Source organism: Python bivittatus, unplaced genomic scaffold, assembly GCF_059951505.1.
Source record: "Python bivittatus isolate LINGU-HERP-01145 unplaced genomic scaffold, Pbiv_v1 ctg000960_np1212, whole genome shotgun sequence".
Taxonomy (NCBI): Eukaryota; Metazoa; Chordata; class Lepidosauria; order Squamata; family Pythonidae; genus Python; species Python bivittatus.
The window spans coordinates 6,684,695-6,709,697 of record NW_028277124.1 but is presented as its reverse complement, the minus strand read 5'-3'; the positions used below and the strand labels follow the sequence as shown (position 1 = coordinate 6,709,697).

At 39.3% G+C, this 25,003-nt stretch overlaps 1 long non-coding RNA gene across 1 annotated transcript in view; it reads right to left on the bottom strand.

Moving 5' to 3' along the window:
- Nucleotides 1-4,651: 4,651 nt before the first annotated feature.
- Nucleotides 4,652-25,003, bottom strand: part of LOC148213618 (uncharacterized) — a 101,188-nt gene continuing 80,836 nt past the window's right edge. Inside the window, exons 2-4 of the long non-coding RNA XR_015794234.1 lie at nt 15,304-15,414; nt 7,411-7,500; nt 4,652-5,724 (exon numbers count right to left, since the gene is read on the bottom strand). This is a non-coding gene — a long non-coding RNA (uncharacterized LOC148213618). The remainder of the gene's footprint in view (nt 5,725-7,410; nt 7,501-15,303; nt 15,415-25,003) is intronic.

Here is a 25,003-nt window from a genome sequence, read left to right as displayed (position 1 = left end):
TTTTCTCTTTTCTTGTCTCATGCTATAATTTCTTTGGCTTTTGTGCACTTTGCAGTTACTTACCCTCAAAACAAATAGCATGAAGGGTAGGTAGGTAGATGCACATATTGCATCAATCAATACAGTTAAATTGAATGTTAAATCAAATGCATTCTAGTTTTCCATGTTCTGTCAAATGAGTATCAAATGGAGAAATTTAGAACTGATTATTTATTTTAAACTCAGGGCCAGATTACATTCATTGAAATTTGTTAAAAAGTACTTAAATGTGAAATTAAATCTTTTCAATTTACTGTGCAACCCTAGGTCGATTGAGAATAAATCCCATTTGGATCAATGAGAATTAGTCTCAGCATCAGCATCCTCTGTAGGATTTCAGGCTTACTGAAGGAATGGAAATTGAATAGTTCTTTAAAAACAGCACAGAGGGACCTATGAAACTTCAAGCCTAACTTCAGTCACAGATAAATGGAAATAAAGTGCAGCTTAAGAGGTGAAAAATGGCTCCAAAAATTGGCACCATCTACTCCGTGAATGTTCCTGGAGAGCTCTGACGGCTGCAAAACTGCAGCTGAGGCACTTCGTATGGACTACAGGCTATAGATGATATCCCCCCCTCCAAATGAGACTTAATATAATAGTGCCCAATCCAGACTAAGTCCCACTGAAATTTGACCAAGCAAATTTAGACTTTGACTGGAGATGGTGGAACAGCCTCTGGCTTAAGATTTGTTACTTAAATTAATTTAATTTGTTGCCTTAAGATTAGGTTGTTGCATTTTAATTATGTAACTTGCTGACTTACTTTATTTTTATATATATGTGTGTGTGTGTGTGTATGATTTTATATGTAATGCACAAACATAAAAGTATATATGTCACTTTTGTATACATTTTGTAAATATATTTGATTATAATATAAATGCGGTATATAAGCTCAGTGTGAAATAAATGTAGAAGATTAACTGTTTCCTTTTAGATTAATTCAGATTTATCTTAAAGTAAAATTCACTGGAAACTGAAAGTGGAGATACAATAAAACCACAATTTAACAGACGAATTGGGACAGGGATGTCCATTAAAACTAACCCACTCATACATGAAGAAAGCTACTTTACAGTGAATACCCGTTTTGAAGGGAAGCAGCAGATGTTATCTAGACTTTGTCCATTGTTTAGGGAGCAGTCTGTTATTGCCTGTAATTTATACAAATGTGGATTAGTAAGAATTGTTTAAATCTGAAGTTTGTCAAAAGTGAAGTCTGTTAAATCAACAGTTTACTATAGTCCCATACTGAAAAAGCTAATGATGTGATGGGTTTAAGTGTTCAAAATTCTCAATTTATAGAAGACCTTTCATGTAAGGATGATTCCCTGCCTGCTAAGGAACAAGAAGCCTTTGTTAAAAAAAAGGGAAAAAGAAAAATAGTTGTTTATCCACTTATCAACAGACACCTTTTGCACTTAACTGCTAAAATGATGTTATTCTGCAACTGCAAAGGCTCTCTGCCCCCAAATCATTGTCTACAAGAAGGGTTTCTTAGTGACTCTCTGCTCACAGGTTCTTATGAAACAATTCCTAAGGTGAGTCCTTGGCATCTTGAGGTATGGCTAAGAAAGCTCCTGTTTGAAACCCTGGAAAATAGATTGCAGTGCAAGCAGTATTGAACTGGATGCATGGCTTTGTGTAAGGTTTTCTTCTAAGCACCCATCCCTCCTGGAAACTGTATTTCGGAAACTCAGATTTTGTTAGACTCGTGGAGAGGGACATTACTAGTCTGGGCCAGAGTCAAGAAGAGGTAGAATCCTTGTTACAGAGAACACTGTCAACAGGTCACTATTGCCAGAGCAAGCATGCATGCTTGCACTCTATAGACATATACTGTGCATGACCCTGGGTGCATGTTTTTAGAAATCAAGGATTTCTGCATGGCTGAAATGCAGTGCAGCCAAAATTTGCTTGAATGTAGGCTTGGTGATGAAACTGAGGTTGAGCATGTCTGAACACGAGGCATGTGGTTCTTAGAGATACTCAATGCCTTCATCTCAACAATATAGATAAGATTTACTGTACTGGATTAGAGCAAAAGTTCTATCCAGCCCAGCCTTTCGTTAACTAAAATAGCCTGCCAGATGCTTTCGGAAACTGACAGGCAGGGCATATTGCAAAGCCAGGGCCCATTGTTTGCCTTCAGCATCCAAGAGGCAATCACAGTCCAAGAACACAGGGAAGCAGGAGAACCTCTTCTGGCTCCAGTCTCATCCACTGTTTCCCTGGAGAAAGCTGGCACGCGTGCCCCTCATGGAGCAAAGTGCCCAGTTGCGCTCCTGATGACAGAGCAGGTACACCCTTCCCCTAATCATTTCCCAACATGAAAATGGCTCCATTGTCATTACAGTGCTGAGATTGAATTCGTCTCATCAAAGCGGAGGGTGACAGGTGCCTCAATAGACTAGTGCCAAGCGCAGAGGCAAGAAGATTAGCAGGCCACTGATATCATTATTTCCGCCTATCACAGATTCGGCAGGGAGGCAATTGTAATTTCTGGGTTTATTAGTCTGCATTCGGAGGAAAAAAAAAACCAATGATAAACCTCAGTATGACAGCCAGGCATTTGTGCAGCAAGTGCTGTCATAGCGACACTTACAAAATGCCAATGCGGTTGTGTCCTCCTAATCCCCCCTAATGGAGGTTAAAGCACTGCACAAAAAGCGCTCTTATCAATGATCGGAGCACTAATAACATTTGCATTTTTAACACAGGACGTAAAGAATCTTCCATGCAATTTTGCCAATTAACAGTGCATTGGAATAATTCAGATAAAATATTCAGCAGAAATGTTGGCCCGTCTCCATCTTTCCTACTGCCGACAGACATAATAAGGCAGAGAATTCCATGAATGACGTTTGCCCAATCTACAGAAATTTCACCAACTCCTCAAATGTTCTCTGCTAACTAAAGAGGAGGGTGCCTTGCCACAGTAAGATTTTAACAACCCCTTTCACATCCTTCCCAGATGCTCTCAAGAGCCATACTAGAATCTCTCCATGCAGAGGTATTGATTTTAAAGCAGATTCTCTTTTCCTGCCTCCAAACCCATGACTGGAAGCCTTTGGGAGGACAAGTAAAATATTCATACTACATAGATAAAGGAAACATGTAGGAAATTAAAAAGATTTATGTATTCAGGGGCTGATGGAAACTTTTTTGCTTGCCTTCTCCCATCCCAACATCAATATATTTTAGGCCAATACCAGGTTATAGTAATGTTTAATCCATGCAAACAAACTTCAGGAATCTCTTGAAGTTAAAAACCTCACACACAACAGGTGTTAAAACTCCCATTTCCCCCCCTACATTTAAGAGACCAATTAAGATGACTCTGTAATTCCATTCTTGAGTGACTGCCACTGAATTCAATTTCTTTCAGGTCAGTGAATATAATGTGAAGTCATTAACTAAAAGGTCAGGGACAGCATATAAAATGTACACACATGGTGGAGCCTGCAATAATTAGTATACACATCACATGTCCTGTTGTTGTGACATATGGTGTAGGAAATCTTAACAGGATTAGATGATGATAAATGTTTGGCTGTGTCTGACTTAAATTGGTTTTTAAAAAGAGCCCCATGGCACCTTCCCAGGCCATTGACAATTTAACACACTGTACAGTATCCCAGTGATTTTTCAGTGGGGTTCCTCAGTTAGAGATCAGGAAGAATAGACAAGCTTGCATGAAAGACAGTTTTTCTCCCATTAACATTCTTTCTTTATAATACAGTATTGAGAAATGTTGAGTTTTCCTAGGTTTGGTAATTACCTTGTATGAACTGAGAATGTATCTCAAAAAGGTCTCACAGCTCCTTCTCAAAGAGCAGGTGGCAGCCATGGCCAAGAGAACCTTTGTACAGATTCATCTAGGGCACCAGTTACACCAATCCTGGATTGGGAGGTCCTTCAGGCAGTCATTTTACACTCCAGTCACCTCGCGAATGGACTATTTCAATGTGCTGTACATGGGGCTGCCCTCAAAGACCACTTGGAAGCTACAGCTGGTCCAGAAAATAGCAGTGTAGGCAGCTATGGTCATGCTATGATATGCCCATGTGACTCCACTGCTGTGAGCCACACTGGCTTCCAGGTACTATTCAAAATGCTAGTTGCCACCTATAAAGCCCTTCATGGCACAGGGCCTGATTGTTTGAGGAACCACCTATCTCCAACTGTTTCTGCCTATCAGTGAGATTGGGCAGAGTAGGTGTACCTTAGATCCTTTCAATTAAACAATGTAATGTATTGGGAACTAGGAAGTATGCCTGCTCTGATGTAATGCCTACCTTCTGGAACAGCATCCTCCCAGGATTCGTATAGCTCCCACCCTATGATGACGTTGAGAAAGTCACTGAAACCCTGGATGGTCTCCCAGGCCTTGGGGCAAGGTGGTGGTTGAGCCCTTGTAGAATGTTTTGTTTGCTGTAGAGAGTTTGCCTTCTGATGCATATGATCTGTTTCCTTTTTTTTATTGTTCTTATTTTTAAAGCATAAGCTGGCCAGAGTTGGAGTCAGCTAGCCTCTACACCGTATTAAATAAATAAATAAATAAATGATCATAAATAATCATAAAGTATTCAGAATCCTCTGTATTTTTAATATATGCTTCATTACATGATGCTGTGTGATTCTTCCTTTTAAACACATGACGGAATTCAGTTGGCAATTCTTTCCTTTAATGGAGGTGGTGTATAGGAGTAAAGACATCACTGAAGTGGTATGGAAGAGCACAATGACCTGTGCAGTCCCAATTGAACCAAGCACTGGCTGCTTTAGACAATGTACAGGATTAACCCACACTATAGGTACAGCATAGGACAATAATGGCTGAGGACCAGAGCTAATGTGAAAAACCTCTTTCTGGAAAAATGTAACCTTTGAACTAAATTAACTGGTTCTAAGCAATTAATTTTATTTCCCCATATGTTGTATGGCTTCTAATGACCACTAGTCATGATGGTTTTGTGTTACATCCAAAATTGGAGGAAATAAACCTCTCAATATCAACTGTGGTAGAATAAGAACTGGAAGGGCTACTAAGATTATGTCTTGTTTGTGGGCTTCCATACTGAGCATCTGATTGACCACTATGGGTGAAATACTGAACTAGATGATTCTTTGGTCTGATTCAGCTGGGCTTTCCCTATGCATACTCATTTAAAAATACAGGTAGTCCCTGTTTAGGAAGCACAATTGGGACCGGCAACTCAGTTGTTAAGCAAAGTGATCACTAAATGAAATCACGGTTGTGCTTATGGTCTTTCTTCAGCTTTCCTTTGCTTAACAGACCTGCAAAGGTCGTAAATGTGAGGATTGGTTGCAAAGTTACTTTTTCATTGCTGTTGTAACTGCGAATGGTCACTAAATGAGGCAGTCTCTAAACGAGGACTACCTGTACATTACTTCATCAAGAACCAAATCTTTCATAAAGTATCGAGTTTATAAGCAACCTGGAGAGAAAGAACATCTTTGAGCACAAATGAGCCAAAGTTAAGCACTAATTTCAGTTGAGAGAAATTTAAATACACATGTTTTGTTCTTCAGTAGACATCAACAGAATATGGAAGTATTTAAGCCTGGCTGAATCATGTCCACATTTAAAGCATGTTGGCCAGCTTAGAAAGATATCATCAAATGCTCCTTAAGTCAAGAGGAAAATGAAGAGTAGGGCTGTGGAGAGAAAAGAAGACATTTCAACAGTGCTACTGAAAGAGCAACTGATCTTTGGCTCCCTAACTGGCTACTTGAATTGTGTCTATCATAACTGGATGTGGCAAGAACTATTACGCTTAAGAATGTGTGCTTTATATCCTGTTTTACAACCTTATATCCTTTATATTTTGCCTTGTGTCCCATACTTTAGATAGTAATCTTCAAGACAGAAGTTGTACTACATTCCTCCCTTCCTAAACAGCAAGGTAAAATGCTCTAATTGAATAAGGTAAAGAATTAAATCTCAGGATATAAGGTTAGATACAAATAGCATCAATCTGTGATCACAGTTAGCCTGATGTCCTCATTTAAATTTAATGCTTGGAGCTTAAATGCATTGCAAAGTTTACAGGCTTTAGAAAGCCCAAATGAGAATTCAACCATTTTGGATTTAGGAGTCTTATTAAATCCCAAATCTTGGCAAAATCTGGTTTGAGCAATAAATGGCACAAAGAATAGTGAAATGCAGCTATTGTTTGTTACAGTTTGTTGCCCCCTTGCAAATTAATGCCACCCACATTGCAGAGCTAAAAACAAAGAAATAACAGCAGAGATATTCATTCAAGCATGCCAGTAGATCAAAAGAACAGCTAAGGCAATAAATTACCATCTGTTTGGCAACACCATTCATCCATTACTCCCTTCAGTACCAGATGACTTGGCTTGCTTGTGCTTCAGCAAACCTGCAGACACAGTATTTTTGATGAAATAATGGGATGGCACATTAGGAACCATTTCACTCTCTTTTGGAGAGATGGTTTCTATTCATCTAGCAAAGCCTGTACAAGAAGTGTTCAGAAACAGGAATTCCCTGTCCAAATCTCATTTATGCCTTGAACTAAATAAACTTAAACAAGGCATGATTTTTCAAGGTTTTTTTACTTATATTATGAGGTTAATGCTGACTTACCTTAGACTTGTGTGATTTAAGAAGCAGCACTCTGAACATCACCGTACTATGTCTAACAAGCTTGGTCTAACATTAGGCAGAATTGGGTGACATGTTGGCATTAATGGTGGCAACTCCCTCTTTGTCCATTTCTGGAGAAGATTGTTCCATAGTATCATCTTGTCCATCATTTCAGGCAGCAAAATCTTTGCCCAGCCTTGCAAACAGTAAAATCTCCTTCAAGTTGAGCTGGACTAGTGACTTTGTGGCCACAGCTATGTAACTTTTTGCCAATTGCCTTCTTCAGGATTTTTTTTTAAAGTTTTGACTTCCCAGTCAAGCCTATAGCCCTGGTATTTCTGGTGCTCTTCCATCCAGATCCTACCAAATCCAAATCTTTAGCTTTTCGCCCAAGATCAGGTAGGTACTGCTAAGAAATCTAAGAAGGCGTGATGCACCATGGATGACATGGATGGATGTTTAAATACAGATGAACTTGGGAATTACCTTTTACCTTGTCAGTAACTTACTATGTCTAAATTTTTCCTCATCTTCTGCATGGCTCAAATATATTTAGCCAACAAAGGTCATCCTCTAATACAGGGGTAGGCAAGCTTCTTAAGCCGGGGTCACATTTGGAATATTAAGAGTTATGTGACAGGTACACTCCAAAGCACTTTGGTGCTATGAGAGACTTATCTATTCACAAAATGGCTACTATCATGGCCATGACCAATCACAAAATACTCATTTACCAGAAGGTGAACCGATTCGCCACGTTGCTGAAAATAAATATGGGTGGGTGGCTTGCTTGCTTCCAGCTTTCTGTTCTTTCCGGCTTCAAGCTAGGGCAGAGTAAAAGTGAAGGTGTTAGACTGCGGAGATTCAGGTTCAAGTCCGTCCTCAGCCACAAAAACACCACTCACTGTTTCTCAGCGCAACCTACAGCACAGGGCTCTTGTGGGCACAAATAATAGGTGTGCCAAATACATGGCCTTGAGCTCCTGGAGAAAAAGTAGGCTAATAAGATATAACAAATAATAATAAAAATAGTGTTTTTATGTATCTATGTAAGTTGGGACAGGGAACCTGCAGCACATTTAACGCCCAAAGAGCAAATCAAGTTTACCCTCCTGAATTGTTACCACATGGGAGTTTGGTGCCACTAGCAACTACAAAAGTGCACTCATTCTGTTACATGTATGCACAACTGGATTGCACTTATCATTAGACATTCAAATATATTAATTTGAAAACTAATTTGAAATATTCATAAAATGTTTAAAAATGTGTTCTTTGTTACTTTAATACTTTCTATCATCGTTTGTTTATTAAGCAGAAGTAAGCTGAGATCAGCATGTCAATATTTTTGTTGCATCTCATATTTTAATTACTGGACGCTTCATTTTTTCTGTATCATATGCTTTTATTTATCTATTAGATATCTAGTCCACCTTCTTAAACAATGATGGCAGCTTACACTGATAAAAATATAAAATGTAAATATAAACATTAACACAATAAAGTCAGAATTAAAATTAAACACTGAAATATATTAATAGTTAAGAGTTTCTACTATCTTCCTGAATATTGGGAGAGAGTCCTGTGTGTCTCCCTAGGCAGCACAGTTTGGGAGCCATAGAGAAGACTGTTTCCCATGCAACACATAGGCTCCTGGATGCAAAGATATCTTCAAAAGATCCTCTCCTACTGCTCCAAGTAGCTGGGAAAGTTCATAGCAGGAGACGTTGATCCACAGATAGTCAAGTAGCCAAGGGTTTTAAAGCTTAATACTAACATCTTGAATTGTGCCAGGAAGGCAACTGGAAGCCATTGCAGGTGTTTCAGTACAAGGATAAGATGAACTCCTGTATCTTGTACAATCCCACAGCTATGCAGCTGCATTTTGCCCCAATTGCAGTTTCCAGATACTATGAGAGGGATGCCCTTCATATGGTGCAATAGACAGGACAGGCTGTAACCAAGGCATGGATAAGCTCAGGAAGGGTCTTAGTTGGTGTACTAGCTGCAGTTGTGCAAAACTGCTCCTCACCACAGCTGCCACTTGTAAATCCAGTGACAGACGGTGATCAGCCAACACTCCCAAACTGGAAACATGTTCCTTTGGGGGAATGCAACCACATCCAAAGCAACCTTCACAGTTCTAAAGTTCAGCTTTTTCTTTACTCTAACTTATCTGGATTTAGGTTCAGCTTAGCCTCCCGAATCCAGCCAGTTATCAAGATGAAACAATGTTCAAGATACACTGTTTGCTTCCTTGGAATTAGAAGATAAGGAGCACTCCATTCCACAGCTACAGAAGACTTTCCACAGCAATTTCATGTAGATGTTGAACAGCAAAGGGAATAAGGTAGCACCTTAAAGAATACCATAGGTGAGAGACCTAGATGTTGAGAAGCGGTCCTCCAGCACCACCCTTTGGACACTTCCTGAGAGGAATGACTAGAATCACTGTACATCAGTGCTCCCAAGGCCCAATCCAGCCAGACAATCCAGAAGTATATACCAAGACCGACTTCAAAAATTGCTGAGGGTCCAAGAGAACTACCATAGTCACACTCCCACATAGCTTCTGAAATAGGTCACCAACCAAGGCAACAAAGCAATCTCAGTTTGTATCCTGAAGCAAGTCCAGATTGAGCTGGGTCCAGAAAATCAGTTTCATTCAATTGCATTTGCAAGATCACTACTTTCTCTATTACTTTGCACAAGAATGGAATATTTGAGATTCATCTAATTCAAAGGAAGCTCTGTGTGATTTCTCACTTAAAGAAGTATTAATCACTTCTCTTAATTATTTTTCCCATGTCTTTTGTATATTTCAATTGTTCTAAAATGTTATATTACATTTTTAATATGCATTATAAATGAAGCTAGAAATATTCCATTAAATTGTCTGAACCAGACATTTTTGTTGTTACAATAGTTCACATAGTAATTATTCACAATGTCAGATGGGAGGCAATAATAATAATAATAATAATAATTATTATTATTATTATTATTATTATTACAATTCATTATAATAAATAAATTAAATAAATTGTAAATTCATATTAATATTTGAGGTCTATTGTATTATGTTCCACATGAATAAATAGTAAAGACTATTTACTCTAAACTAAAAAAACTGAGAATTTAACAGCATGAACGACAGAAGTACTGGCATCACTGTTCCAAAGTTCAGAAGAACGGGTCAAGTTCATGCAAGGTGGTACTGGAACATATGGGGTCAGAATTCAGATCTTCCAAATGTCTTTAGTGCTCTGGCCTCAGAAATAAAATGGTATACTATTTTAATGAATAATATAAATGTCTGAATATTTGAAGTGAAAGCTTACAGATTAGTGACATAATTATTTTTGTCATTAGGAAAACCACAAGACGCTGGCCATACAATAACTACTGCTATTACATTCATCTATGTTTCTTTAAATAAACTGAAAACTTTTAGGCAAGAAAAAAACCTTGCATTCTTCCCATACATAATATTTTGTTCAATGAAACGTGAATTGAAATAATATTTATTTCCCACTTTTTGATAGGAAAATGTGCATTCAAAGCAGTTACCCACCTTTAAATAGAATTCCCTCTACAGTCTAGTAATAGCCGGAAAATTATTCACGCAGTCACTTTCTTTTTATTTCCCTGAATTACACAAATTATCTGTAACTTTTTTACAACACTGGATTTCCTTCTCCTTACTTTTATAATAGAGTAGTGTAAGGGTAGAAGTTGTTTCTTAGGTAACCTATTTATCATCTAAAGCAGAATTCTTGTCTCTCCAATTATTTTTTACTATTCTCCCCTAACTGGGTTTTAATTGCAGCTTTTGGGAAACACAGTGCTGGGAAGTCAGTATAAAAGCTCTACTGCACCTAATCACACAAAACACAAAAATTGTACCAGCTGTGGAAATTCTCACAAGCTCAAGCTTTCTTTGAGGCAAACATCACATGCTAAAATCTCTTTCTAGAAACAGTATGGTTTCAGGCTGCAAGCAGGGGTATTATATGATTGAATATGTTTTCACAGGATTTTTAAAGTATCAAGTCTGTGATGGATCCCAGCTCAGTTATGTAGTTAGTTACTTAAACAATATGACAATGATTAATAAAATATTTGACTTTTCCTTCTTCAACCCCTGCTCTAAAACAGAATCCAGTGGTCAATCTGACATATACAAAACATTTTAGATCAAAATATTCCAAAGTATGGTTTCTGATCTCATGACAGATGGCTAATTTGCCCTCTAGTTTAGGGCTAGATGGATGGCTAGTCTATATTGCCAGAAATCCTCTTAGTAATTGTGTTCAATCAGGTGGTATTTTTATACCAATAATGGACATATCAGATAGTGATTATCTGTAGTTCTATGTAACAGATTCTATTTGTGTGTGTGTGTGTGTGAGGATAACATATCCACAGTTCCTAAAATGTATACATGAGGTCATATATTATATCTTTATGACAGTATATGTGAATATTCATATTCAATAATACAAGTGCAAGTTCTGCAGAAAATGTCCTATTTGTTTATTAAGTTCTATTCATCCAGGTACTCTAAAAAATGATTATTTCCTTGAGATAAATACAGATGGTAAAGGATTTGAAAGATAATGTACCTCCCAGCAGAACATTTCTATGAGAAAGTGTCCCTAAAAAAAGCTATTTTTTCAATTTTCAACATTGAGGAAGAGATCAATAAAAGGGATGGTTAGCTTTTCAGTGCTGGGCCACTAGTGCCAAACATAAACTTAAGGGATGAATATAATTTATGTAATATTGAAAATAGTCTGGTCTTTTGTCCTTTGTCCAGACTAAAAATATATCATCAATATATTAGCATTATGTAATTAGTTTATTACTGGTCTTTTTGAGAAGGCCTGCTCAAATTCACCCATGAATAGACCTGCATAAGAAACTATTTGCAAGGTTGTATTTTAAAATTGTGGAATTTTAAGTCGCATTCTCCATTAAACATAACATTCTAACAAGTTAGAATTATTGTTTCTGAACTGGTAAACTCAAACAATAAAGCCAAGTCTCCCTTGAATCAAGCTCAACTTTCAGTAATATCATGGGCAAGTCCATGCAGTTTAGCTGATAGCCATATGGAACTGATTTGCAATGGCCTTCTTTTGGAATACTTTTGTTAGTTCCTAGTCTAGCCTGCAAATACTTCCATTCCATCCTTAAAAAATATGCTGGCAGTCTCCCATTCAAATACTAACTAGGCTTGACCCTGCTTAGTTTCTGAATCCAGACAAGCTGTGCTGCCACCAGCATGACTGAAGCCTATGACTAACATCCAACATAACCAACGTGTTACTGTCCAATTTATTATTAGTTCAACATTTCTACCTTAAGTAGAAAGTCACTTGGGCTTTTGATATACTTTTAAGCTGTTTTTTAAAAATAGGCCACCATAAATTGATATACTCAATATGGATGGAAACTATTTGCAAGCCAAGCCATTCTTAGTTAATGGATTATTAAGAGCTGCAGGTATTAGAATTAGATGGGGAACATCTATTTGCAGATTTTCAGTGACTCATGACATCACTAGGCAAGAAAAAAAATCACCAAGAAGGAAAAAGAGAGTGAAGGTAGATGCTTACCAGAGTACTCTGAACTCATTAGAACTGATTCTGCAAAAATATAATTGAAAATTTGGAATCTGACTATTCAGATAGCATTAATTCATATCATTCCAGTCCAAAATAAGTTTATGGTTTATAGCAAGTTCAGGCTGAAGACATGGGTTCATAGAAATACAGACGGACATCCTTTCGCTTCAAGCAGGCGTTGTTGGTAGAGAAGGATGAGATAAAGTATAAGAAATGTATGGAGTGACAAGGTAACAATTTTTTTAGCTTAACTGAACAAGCAGCTGTTGATCTTGATGATCGTATCTTGGTAATGGAAGATGTCTGGTACATGCAGAGCACTCTGGGATCTCTCTGAAGCATCTTTTTTTCCTTTCAATCTGCAGCACTGCATAGCCCTACTGTCTGCCTCCTTGATGGGTGAACCTATGTTGGCTTTAATTTCTCTCTAACTTCATCTTTCTTTCAACTGACTGGCTTCTATCTGCATGGCTGCAATCTGCATTCACTGTCCCTGCTCAGGGATCAGAGAGTTAGTTTCTAGGTCTCCTAGTTACTCAACCAACTACTTATAGATCCTCCACATGTGTATATACAACAAAGGTGAGTGTACTCACACTATTCTTGGCACTTTCAAGATCTGAAACCATTCATTTCATGATTATTACCACTGATTAATGCAACATTAATTTCATGAAATTTTGACTAACTGTTTGATGTGGATGAATAAACAGATGGAATTTCAGGTGTCAAGCTTTTATTAAGGACAGTGTTCAAGGCCACCTCTAGATGGATATTTCAAACTGCATTTTCTCTGCTCTCTAGTGTGTGAAAAGCAATTGTTTAGTTGTATAGCAAGTACAGAGCGGAATTAAATTGACCTGCATGATACAGAAAGTAGCACTGAACCCATTTACCTAAGAGTCTTTTGAAAGAAATCTTGTTTTATTATTATTATAGTTGAGTGCTGACATGATTTCAAGGAAGTGATTATCTGTGTAATAGTTTTTAATGGATGAATTATTTCAATGTATAAACATTAAGGTCTGCTGAGATATCATGTCCCTAGCTATGTTTAAAATGTAAAAAGCTGTACAGCTAAATTGATGTTACTGTTTTTTTTAAAGGTGATTTAGGAGAGAATTCTTATATCTGACAATGACAACAGACAGCAGGATGATAGGATGGGGCCAGGAAACAAAGCCGCGATATACGCAGCTTCTGAAGTAGAATCTTAACACCATGAAGGCTGTGTATCTTCATACAATTTCTCTCAAATCATACACTTGAAAAATACTTTTCAAGGTAAAAACCTGTACTTCTTCATGGAAAGAAGTTGCTATACTAACAAACCTTCACAATCGTTAATTTTGAATAATCAAATTAAAACTGGTTTCAAGTTCAACTATCAGTGTGACAGGCCATAAAGGAGCCTATGGTTACCATTTTACACTGCTCATCTGACAGTACTGCATGTGTGTTAACTCTATGGCCTTTGCTGGTTTAGTGCAAGGAAAAAGGAGGAAACTCTTATTCCTTCTCAAGCTTTGGGAATCTGCATGTCTTGGGAGAAACACTTTTATTTCTATCTAACCCCACAGCAGGTCATGGAAGTAAATCATACTGAAATTAACTGGAGTTGTCACAGCAACCAGTGAATGCAAGTTCTAGTCCCCAGTCTAACTTTTCTCCTCATGCTAAGCTAGTGTCTGCTCTTCTGGCAAAACAAAAACAAAACACAAGTGAACAATTCGGATCAAATTAAATGCCTGCCAACCACACTATAATGAGTCTGTGATACATGCCCTCTCATGAGAAATTCCTTACTAGGTTTCACTAACGGAACCTGGATTGTGTCATCACTAGAGCTTCCAATCAGACGGAAACATTCCAACATACTTTTGGATATTTCAGCCACAGTGGGCAATCTGCAACATCAGGTCTGTACATGTATTTTCAACCCATTTTTGTTGCTACCCAAGCCCTTAAAAAAAACTAGATAGCATGGTTTTTTGCAATTTTTAAGTGGGAAACACAACTAGAGCTTGGCAACCTTCTCAGGTGTTGGTGTCATTGCACAATTTTGTGTAATGAAGTGGTGGCCAATGTTTTAAAAAGAGTAAAATTTAAAAAGTCTAAAATCTTCCACCACCAGACTTTGTGAGGTGTACCTGTCCTTGCTCCCAAATCTCATGAGATCTTTTCCAAAGCATGTGAGATTTCAGCATTCTCACCACAGTATTTGGGGATCTCATACTGTGGGCATTTGCTCCAACTCTGGCTTGAGGAGCCTTGGCTCCTGTTGTCCATAAAACTCTGACCGTCCCTATATATATATAAACCATGCATTTAATTAACAAATAAATACATATTTTAATCCATGAGCATGCAATGTAACACTGTACCTGATTTGTGTGAAACAGATCTTTTATTCTTACTGTATACAACATAAATAAGTTTTTCCTACACAGATCCAATATTCATATTGAAACTGTTTTCTATGCCAAGTAGTCTTTGGGACTTCAAGACAACCATTCAATAATATGTTAAGCCATGAACACAGTCTCTCTGCCACTATGTGTTCCTATGCTTAAAGAGGGGCATTGCTAAAGCAGATTTATTAGTAAGCAGGAACAATCCTTGTTCTTCACAAGGGGCGTGTGGGCCAATTTGCCCAGATCCAAAGGATGCTATTCATACTTTTTTCCAACAAAGCCCCATTGAGAGCCTCATGTTTGCTCAATGGTCCCATTGAGAGCCTGGCTTGTTTTTCACAACAGACTTTCAAGAGGGGACAAATAGATTGCTAATGAGGGGGGCCAGGCAGACACACACAACTGGCTAAAGGGAAAAGTGGGGACTGTTTTTACTGCAAAATGGAAGTCTTGAGAAGTTGCCAGTATTGGGGATTTCTTAATAAAGCAAAGTGATGCCCTTAAATGAGTGCCTGTTTTGGAAGTAGACATGGATAGTGAGTGGCCTAAAACAACTTTATAAAGAAGCATGTCTTATTCTTACTGAACTCCATGGGGCCGGTTTCTGGCCTTATCACCCTTTTTTCCAGTTCTCTTTCAGTGAGCTGAGCTGGGAACACTATGGCTTTTTATCAATATTGTTCTTCCTCATCTTCTGCAAAACAAACAAACAAACAAACAAAATAAGGGTTAAATGAGTCTTGTAAAGAATCAGTCTGAAAATTTCCTGAGAGGACACCTTAGTTTGACACTGATAAATTTAGCTTACATCAGGACTCCTTAAGAACAGTGCAGATCAATATGGGTTAAGTACTCTCTTTGGGTGTCAAAGGATACAGTTCTTGAAAAACAAAATATAGGGAATCCCAGATCAAGACCCCTGGAGTGTAGGATATACTGGGCATGCTGATTCATGCAAGCCCAAATGATAGGCCAGAGAGATTCTAACTGCATTGATTCACATACTGTATACTTTCATGCTATTTGTATTTCTTTTTTACAGTGTCACTTCTGCAAAGTGAAAGTGGAAATGGTGTCATGGGAGAAACTCTGGAAACCTGAGATGCCAATGCCACATGGAGCCCATTTGACCACAATTGCTAAAAACAATCAGTTTCTTAACATTTTGAGAGAGGAAGCACATGCAAAATGTACAATAAGCCTAGAATTGTTTTAAAATGCAACAAAAAGTCCATCACTTCCCCCTCAACCATTCTTGCCCCAAGCGATATGATACAATCCTCCCACTTTGCATTATTACACACTTAACCCCCACTCAAAGTCAAGTGCCCCCCGGCTGCCAATAGGTTGCCCACTTGTTTTATAGTCACTCAGAATGAATCTTCTCAAATAACTGCAACCTGGTAGACCCCATGTATGTGGCTATAGGATATGCATCAAAGCCTCAACATGTCATAACATGAATACAGAAGCAAATACGAATACAGGCAGAAATGTGGGCACTGTACACATAAACAGACTTCATTTCAGTTGGCAATGTAGCCTAAAGAGTTAATCCACAGGAAGAGTTTTAAAACAAGAAAGATGGTATGTTGGCTGGGGCATTCTTGCAACACATTTTAAAACACCTCTCTGGGAAAGGTAACCTAGAAGGGATTTCAGACTCCTTTGAATTGAGCTCCACTCCTGGTGACATCATGGACATGGCTATGTAGTCTTCTTGGCAAGAGTAGAAAAGTGGCTTGCCATTGCCTCCTCCCATTATTTTTCTTTTACTTCCCACCCTAATCTAGAGCCCTAAAATTCCTTGTAGGTCTCCCATCCAAATACTAACTAAGCCTGAATCTGCTTAGCTTCCAAACACAGACAGGTGCTGCCACCTGCTGAGACAATCATAAGCAACAGATTCTGGAAATGAGAAACTCATTTTAAACCCTAATGTAGGGCTTCTCTCTCTCTCTCTCTCTTTTTTTAAGCTAAAGGGTTTGAACTAAAGACTATTTTCCCAAAGTAGGTAGGGTGATGGAAAACAGTTGTGTGGGACCTCAAAAAATACACTGGTTTTAAGAAATAAATTAAAAACAATCATCCATACTGTATAGTTTTGTTGGCATGGTATAGAAGTGGTTTGCCACTCTATTCTTTCAGGATTTTTTTTTACTTCCCAGCCTAACCTATAGCCCTGGAATTTCTGCTGGTCTCCCATCTAAGTACTATCAATTCAACCCAATTTTAAAGCACAACCAAGGTTGCTGCCACTTGAGTTGGGCTGTGGCAATGGTGAATGAATGGCATTGATCAGAAGCAAGAGGAGGCGCGTCATGATTTATAGGCCACCTGCCGTCCCTTGCTACACATATCTTTGGCAAAACAGGAAGGAAATAGCACTTTGAAAGCATAGCTCTGCACTTTCAGTGAGAAGTGGTAGCCTTCACATGATCCAAAGGGAGAAAACAGGATTGTGCAATGAGGTGTTTTAACTCTTCCATCCCATCTCAATCTTGAAGATTATTACTATTTGAGTCCTGTGGGTCTAGAGAGAAGTCCTGCAACCCACAATCAACCAAAAAATGCAGCTTGTGATGAAGAAAATTATTCGCTGCCTGCTTTGGAAAGAGATTTTTAGGCTTGGGGGATAGATTTATTCACGTGAAATCACAGGCAGACACTGTACATACTGGAATTAAAGTGCACAAAGATGTACGATACCACAAAGTTTTAAAGTACATGCACACATATTGAAATTGTAAGGGAAATGTGCTGCAGCTGTAGATCAGGGTCCTTGTACCTTTTAAACAGCAAAACTCTTTAAAGAACTTTACTTTTTTTTAATGGAGGGATACTGAGACTACAAGAGTAGATGTGGATAGACTTTTGAAATCATGTAAGATTAATGTCTGAAGAGGAGCATTTCTACACCACAAGTAGCATTTCTACACCACAATGCCACAGGAATAGTTACAGATGCTGAAACAAGAATGGTTGATTTAGTGATTGGGATAGTGAAGAGCTGTGATTCCCCTACAACAGAAGCACTTGTTGGGACAATGTTGTCTAGGTCTATTAATGACAGCTGTACAATCCCACATCTGAAAACAACAGGGTCTTTCTGTTTTCCTGCACCCCCCCCCCCCCGAAACTTGTTTTTGTATGAAAGGAAGCATGGATCTGGAAACCTTTACCCAGTGCTTGAATACAAGAAGTTTGTTTGCCTGACTATTGTTCAGCGCTGTCTTCCTCATGTTGCTGCCCTTTGCACTTGTGCAAAGCATTTGTGGCGGGGGGGGGACAAAGCCAATTGTGCACAAACTGTTCTCAAGCCACACTTCAGTAAAATTGGGCAAGTTGTTTCCCTCACATTTGGTAAAATGTTCTCCGTTCAATATCAGCCCTTTTTTTATTGAGCCTGAGAAACAGAATGTGGTACAAGACACAGATTATATAATGCTAATAAAAACAGCCCACTTAAGATTGTCAGAAGCCCAGTCAATGTGCTAGCTATATACAAGAATATGATATATGCACATCTCTATTGTTTCACATTCAGCTACTTTCATTTTGGTAGGGCAAGTGCACTCAAAGACATACTTGAAGATTCATGAAAACCTTGCATCTGCTAAAAAGCAAAATGTGTTGGTAGGAATAGTATTTTCTTCATTCTTGAAGCAGCACCTTCCCAGCACTTCCATAACTGTTGTTGGTGGTATCAGCACAACATATCCTTCTTTTGCTGAGTAGATTCACCACCCGTTTTAGATAGATCGCTTTGCATACCCAAATGCAACCGTGGAAGGGCTTACAGAGAAAAGGCTGGGATTAGTCAGCCTTGCCCAGCAACATCTTGCATGTTCTATCCATTAGGACAGGCGAAACTTAGCAGGAAAATAACCTGCTCAAAGCAAAATGCATGTTGTGCCACAACTGGGAAGCACAAGCAATCATTGTGTGGGAAGAACTCAGAGGCAGGGCCAGTTAAACTGGTCAGATGTAAAAGAGGACAAAGCTGCGGTATTTTAAGGCCTTTTCCTCATAGATCCTTTACTTTGTACCCCGGCAATCCCAAGATTGAGGTTGATCCTGTAACACTGGTTTTACCCTGCCCCCACAATTTAAACAATCTTATGCTGATCCTTTGAGTTCTGGAAAATAAACATCTTTACTTGCTTATGCTTCCTCAGAGCTGTTGTGTGTAAACTTTATTGTGCTCCAACACCTGCCTTTATATTAGATTCCTGAGAGGTATATCTGTATGTTAGAAGGGAGGGCAATATATTCTGTTAAGTATTCATCAGTTAATCAGCACTTTCGAAAGTTTCCTCCTCCTCCCAACAGTGAGTGAAATGTATTTTATTAGGCAGCTCAGACAGCAAGGAGCATTCTGGTCAGCTGTCACTTCAATATCACAAGAGTTGAGTTGTGCTTAGAACCACAAGGGAGAAAAAGCTCTCCTAGTTGCACAGAGGCCAGAATGGCACACTGGTAGCTTACTGGGAAAGTTACCCCACTAAGAACTGCCTCCCTTAAAAGTGAAATGGCCTCTTTTGCATCTAATCGGATTAGCCACAGTGTCACTTCATTTTGGAATTCAAGTCAAGAGATAGTATTTCAAGCCTATTCATCATCATGACATATTTTCAAAGAGAAATCCACACTAGTTGGCCTCTATACTTTCAAAAAGGAATGGCTGCTTGCAGCTGCTTTGTGCAAGGAAAATCTGGTGATACCTAAAAGGAATCTCTACAGTGCAAACGAAGGTTTTCACACCTTGGGATGAAGCTTCTCCTTTGCACTGTCATCTGCCAGCATCTTTTCTCAGCCCCTCTCTTCTTGGTGAAGGATCAGTCTGTGGATTTCTAGAGGTAACTCGTTAGTCTGGGAGTTTCAGTTGGCCCGAATTAATTAAAAGGCATTCACCTACTGCTGTTTTGAACGCCACTGAGGGGGAAGGGAGGGAAAGAAAGAACAAAAGAAAGAAAAGACAACTTGCGTTTTAAGCATAAAGCGCCCGGTGAAGGCATAGCAAAGAACACGGAATGGGATGAAGCCGGAATGTACGAGCCTGCTCCGGTAAATCCTCGCAGTAGCTGCAGACAAGACTCGGGGACGGAAGCTGTACAGGCAAACGCTGCTACCGCGGCAATGCGGCCTAGCGCCGGACAATCCGGCCGCCAACTGGGGTGGCCGAGCGGCGTGGCGCTTAATGAAAGCCGAGGATCTAATTACGCGCCTTTCCTCGCTGGCGGACTTAGTCGGAGCGGAGCGGGATCAAAGCAGGGGAGGTTGCGCCGTGCATCCGCTGCGCTCTGTCATCATCTTCGTCGTCGCTTCTTTCTCTTTCTCCTCCTCCTCCTCCTCCTCCGGGCCCTTCTGCTTCTTTTGGAGAGCGCGGCCTCCTTCATTTGCTCCGTTGCCTGCTAGAAAAGCAGCCGAATGTAATTAACGAAAGTTAAGACAACATCTCTGTAATTAGCAAGCCAACTCTGAGCACAAGAAATGGAAATTAGTCACAGGATGCTAAATTAGCCACTGCATACATTACTTGGCGATGGGCACCCTCGGGGCCTTCCGCTCGCAGGCTTTGGTGCGAAGCCCCCCTGCATCTCAATAAAGCAACCTTCCCTGGGTGATTAGGAGCAGCCGAAGGGCTCGCCGAGCGCGCGGCACGCGGCAGAATTTGGAATCCGTTCAGGGCGGGGGGAGGGAGGCAGAAGCCCCGGTCTGCAATTTGAAGAAAATATTTTGAAGATAATGATTCCTTTTCGTGCTTTTCAAGGTATTTCAAGAACTCCGTTTTGTTTCCCCCCCCCTTAATTAGAGCAGAAGTTGAAGAACTTATTTGCCTGACCCCAATTTTTGCACTATTTTCCTGTCTCTGTGCAAGAGAGAAAAAGAGGAGGGGGTGCCAGTTGAAGCAAAGCAGGAAATTGGACTGGAGCAACACATAACATTTGCATCAAAATAATACGACGGGCAAGAGAAAAATCACAATCACATCACTCGGAAGGAAGGAACGGAATACAAATTAAAGAGAAGAATGTAAATTTTGTGCCATTAAGCTTCAATGGCCATTGGAAATGGTGCAAAAGCACAAAGGGTTCTCTTTTTTTTATATGAGCATCATCCACTTTGATTATTCATACTTGTGTTTCTGCTTGAATTAAAGCAGGAGTGCTAGAGCCTGTTAAAGCAAAAATATTTGAATTGGTAGTGACCTTTCACCTTTGCTTGCATCCATTTACTTTTCAAATGAATACCAGATAAGTTAGTGCATTTTCTAATCGGCCTGTTTTTCCAGTGAGTGCTGCCATTACATACCAATTTCTTTGAGAAGTGCCTCCTAAGAAACATTAAATACTTACAAATAAGGATGTGTCCATCACTTTTGGCTGGTCTGCAACAGCAGCTTGACTGGTGCTCCAAGACTCAGCCAGGGAGCTGCGGTTAGCTGCCCCTTTGATTGCCTTGCTTCAGACTTATTACAGCTGCTTTTTGCAAATGAGGCATGCATAGATAAAAACGGCTGCCCTCGGTTGTTACTGTGGTCTTCTTTTGTCAGGTATAACAAAAGCTGAGCCCATCAACGTTGTGCAGGTGAAGTTTTTCCTGCTTTAGAGATAGACTGATTCCTTCTTTGAAGAAGATACATTAGTTAATATCATGCATCATGCTGGGCTGTAAACTATTGTTTATGTACCAGGAGAGCTGGGTTCAGGCAACACACAAAGCCAAAATCGTATAATCCACCTTATGTTTTAGTGTGTTTAGTGTGAAATATAAACCAACTGTATACAACTGCATACAGCATTGTACACCTCCCTCACCCCCACCCCCACCCCCCATCACTGTCTCTATGCTAAGAGAAGCTTCCGTGGCTAAATTTCATTCCGCCAAATTGCTCTTAAAAATGCAGGAACTGAATAGCATTGAAGAGCATTTAACATGGGTAGAATCTGCATCTCTGTTTAATCCATAGATCTCTAATAATTTTCAGCTCAGCTATTTCACAGAGAGCTGTCTTTGCAGACGGATGGACATGCTGAGGTCAATGATTAAATGTCTTGAAGTTTTGAAATGGTCACTGTTTTTGGATATTGTCATTGTTGATTTGTGGGCATTAATTGCTTGGCAGAGGAACTGACTGACCTGTGATGGCTTAAACCACCCTGGAAAAAGATACACCATCGTACTCTCTGTAGCATGGCTTGAAAATACCAGTTTAGATGGCTCTGTAAGCAAGTGCAGGCTTATCAGGAATATATGTGCTAGGAGAGTGTCATCCAGAAAGGGATGTACATCATTATGCTAAGAACTACAGATGATTTATGATGTAAACCTTTCTACCCCCTTTCCCCCACTTCAGTGTTAATACCTGATTAAAATTCTTTCGTTGCTTTTGACTTGATGATTTTGAAAAAATACTGTTGTAGACAATAGATTTCTGTGGCCTGTTCTGCTGAAAACTGCTAACTATTTTTTGAACTGATCTGATCTTACTGCTGTCCTATAGTTTTTTAAATAGTTAATAGCCACTTGAGTGGTAAATTAGGCTTGATGGGGGTTTCACCCTAGACATATGAAAGTTAGGTTGCACTGATTGATTACCTAGGCCAGCGACTAGATGGGGGACTTTGTTTTTGTTAATTCTGTTGGTTCTCTAAGCATCTATTAATATCAGTTGTGGTATTCTTCTGGACTGCCATGAGGAGATACAGGTTTTATGAAGGTTCAGACTGTACCTGCCAGGTAGATGATGATGTACTTCAGTGACATGGCTGTTGGTGTCTGGTAAGTACAGCTAAAGAGTTTCCCTTCAAGCGCCCCCTTCCTCTGAAGATATCCACACCAGCACAAAAAAACTACTACTACTACTAATAGTAATAATAGCAGCAGCAACAGCAATTAATAATACTGCATGCTGCCCAATTTCCAGTGACTCTGGATGGTTTACAAATTGTTAGAAACATTTAAAAACAAGAAAACAACACAAAACAAAAAGGAACAAAGTTGGCAGAGAAAACAAACCCAGATGGGAACAAGGTACAAGAAGAAAAGGGAGCTTCACTCATACCCACTACAGGCCTGGGTAAAGAGCCAGGTCCTCAGGGCCCTGGATTTTCCAGGTTTTACTCTTTGGATATTTCCGCATCATGACTGTTCTACAAAGCAGTCAGAAACTCATCAGCATTATATTCACTATTGATGGCCTTGAAAAGCGTATAACATGTTGAGCTTACCATGACCCAATCAGTGGCTCCTTCCAGCTGGTCAACAGGAGAGTGCAAAATAATTAGTCAACACCACGCTGATTGGAGGAACAAAAGTCACACCCTTACTCCATGAAAGAAAGGAAACAAATTGCTACCACTTCCATCCACACCCCCATGCTATCTCATGGAGGAAGAGTAGTTAGTGAAAAGAGGGAAGCATCATCACTACATTGCACAGAAAAGCATCCAAAGGTGTAATCATATTTCTTATACACATACACATGGAGTTTTGCAAGTAAGTGATCTCTGAACATGGTTGCATTCAGCTGGAGTGGGAGAAAGGAGAAGCTAAGGCCTAAAGAAGGCAGACAGGCTCCTGGAATTCTACTTTAATTGATTGTTAGTTTTGACAGTTTGGAAATCCTTGAAGCAGTGCTGAAGTTGACAAGAGCTCTCTTTCTCCCTTCTGTTTAGCAGGGCCCAAGCCACCTGAAAAACACCAAGGTGCTTGTTTTTTCCACCTACTGCCTTAAAATAGAATGCTCCCTTGAGCCTAGAAACCGGGAAGACACAGGAGCACAAGAGCCAGGAAGTGCCAAGGGGAAGGGGAGAACAAACCCACCAGCTGCCTTTCTGTAGCTGAAATCTGCTATTTTGTGCCCTCCACTCTGGAATGATAGAGATCATGGCTTTCCTAAATGTGACATCCTTTCAAATGAAAGGATCTTCTCAAGGCCAAGCATTCCCAGTTCCTTCAGCCTCTTGTCATAATTTCTAATCCACTGATCCTCAGGCCCTTCTTTGAATCATGTCTTCTGGCCACAATCCTTGTGCCCCTAGCTTTTGTTGTAGAATGTAAGCTACCTATTAACAACTTGATCATCCTTCAGAAAAGTGCTTCCAAAGTAGTTTGAGTGCAGAGATTTCATTGTTAGAAGAGAAATATTCTTGGTTATTGTTGAATGATGCATGGTTGTTAAGCTTTCCTATCCCACTGCAGGTTAATGACCTCTGGCTAGCCTGCATATGTACAGGCTGTTATAACTTGATTCATGCTGGTTTGTGAAACAAGATACATTTGTAAATTTACCAGAAAAAAAAAATCCCATTAACTTGAGAACGTGGAATAGAATTATTAATGGTCTGGTTATAATTTTTAATTAATAGTTATAACTCCAATATTTCTAGCAGCATTTAGTGTCAGGAAAGATAGGTTATAGAGGAGATGAAATATGATTAGTATATTGATATTTTGCATCCATGCACATGTATTTACAAGAATTTTTTACCATCTTGGTTCAGAGATTTGTCCTTTCGGGTTACAGAGAAGAAGCTGAAATCTGAAGCTAAATGTGAGAATGTTTAGCAGGTTTTTAAAAATAATAATAATAATGCACTTCAGAAAGAACAAAGCCCTCTAACTAAAAAACAAGAGGAATTGAAACAAAGAATAATTGAGCATCTAGAACAGCACAAAAACAACAGAATAAGGTTGCCTGCATTGAAGCTTGTTACAAAGAAACAGCTACCACAAGTATTAAAAGATGCCAATACTATAATATCAAATATAAGTACCAACTCACTGCAAGAAACAAACCAACTAATGTACAGCACAGCTGCAGTTATAACTGAATGCCTTGGATGCAAAATCAACAAACAAGAGTAAAAGCCAAACAGTGCACCACCAAAATGGAAGATCAGGTTGGACAATAAGATCAGCATTCTAAGATCAGATGCAAGCAAGCTAGAGCAGATGAAAGAAAAGAAGCTGAAGAACAAGAAGACCAAAAAATACCTGATCAAGACATGTCACCTAGAAACAAGGAAGATCAAAGAAGCACTGGAAATAATAAAGCAGCAAATAACAGCCATAGCTAAAAAGATCAGCAGATACAAAGCTCGAATTGCACACTATAGGCAGAATATCCAATTTCAGTCGAATCAGAAATGTTTCTACCAACACCCGACAAAGAGGAAACAGTGCAATTCTGGGTGCAGCTATGGGACAACCCATAAATTCAACAAGAATGAAGCTTGGATAAAGGAGGTTGATAAGAATAAAAAAGAAGCTAAAAT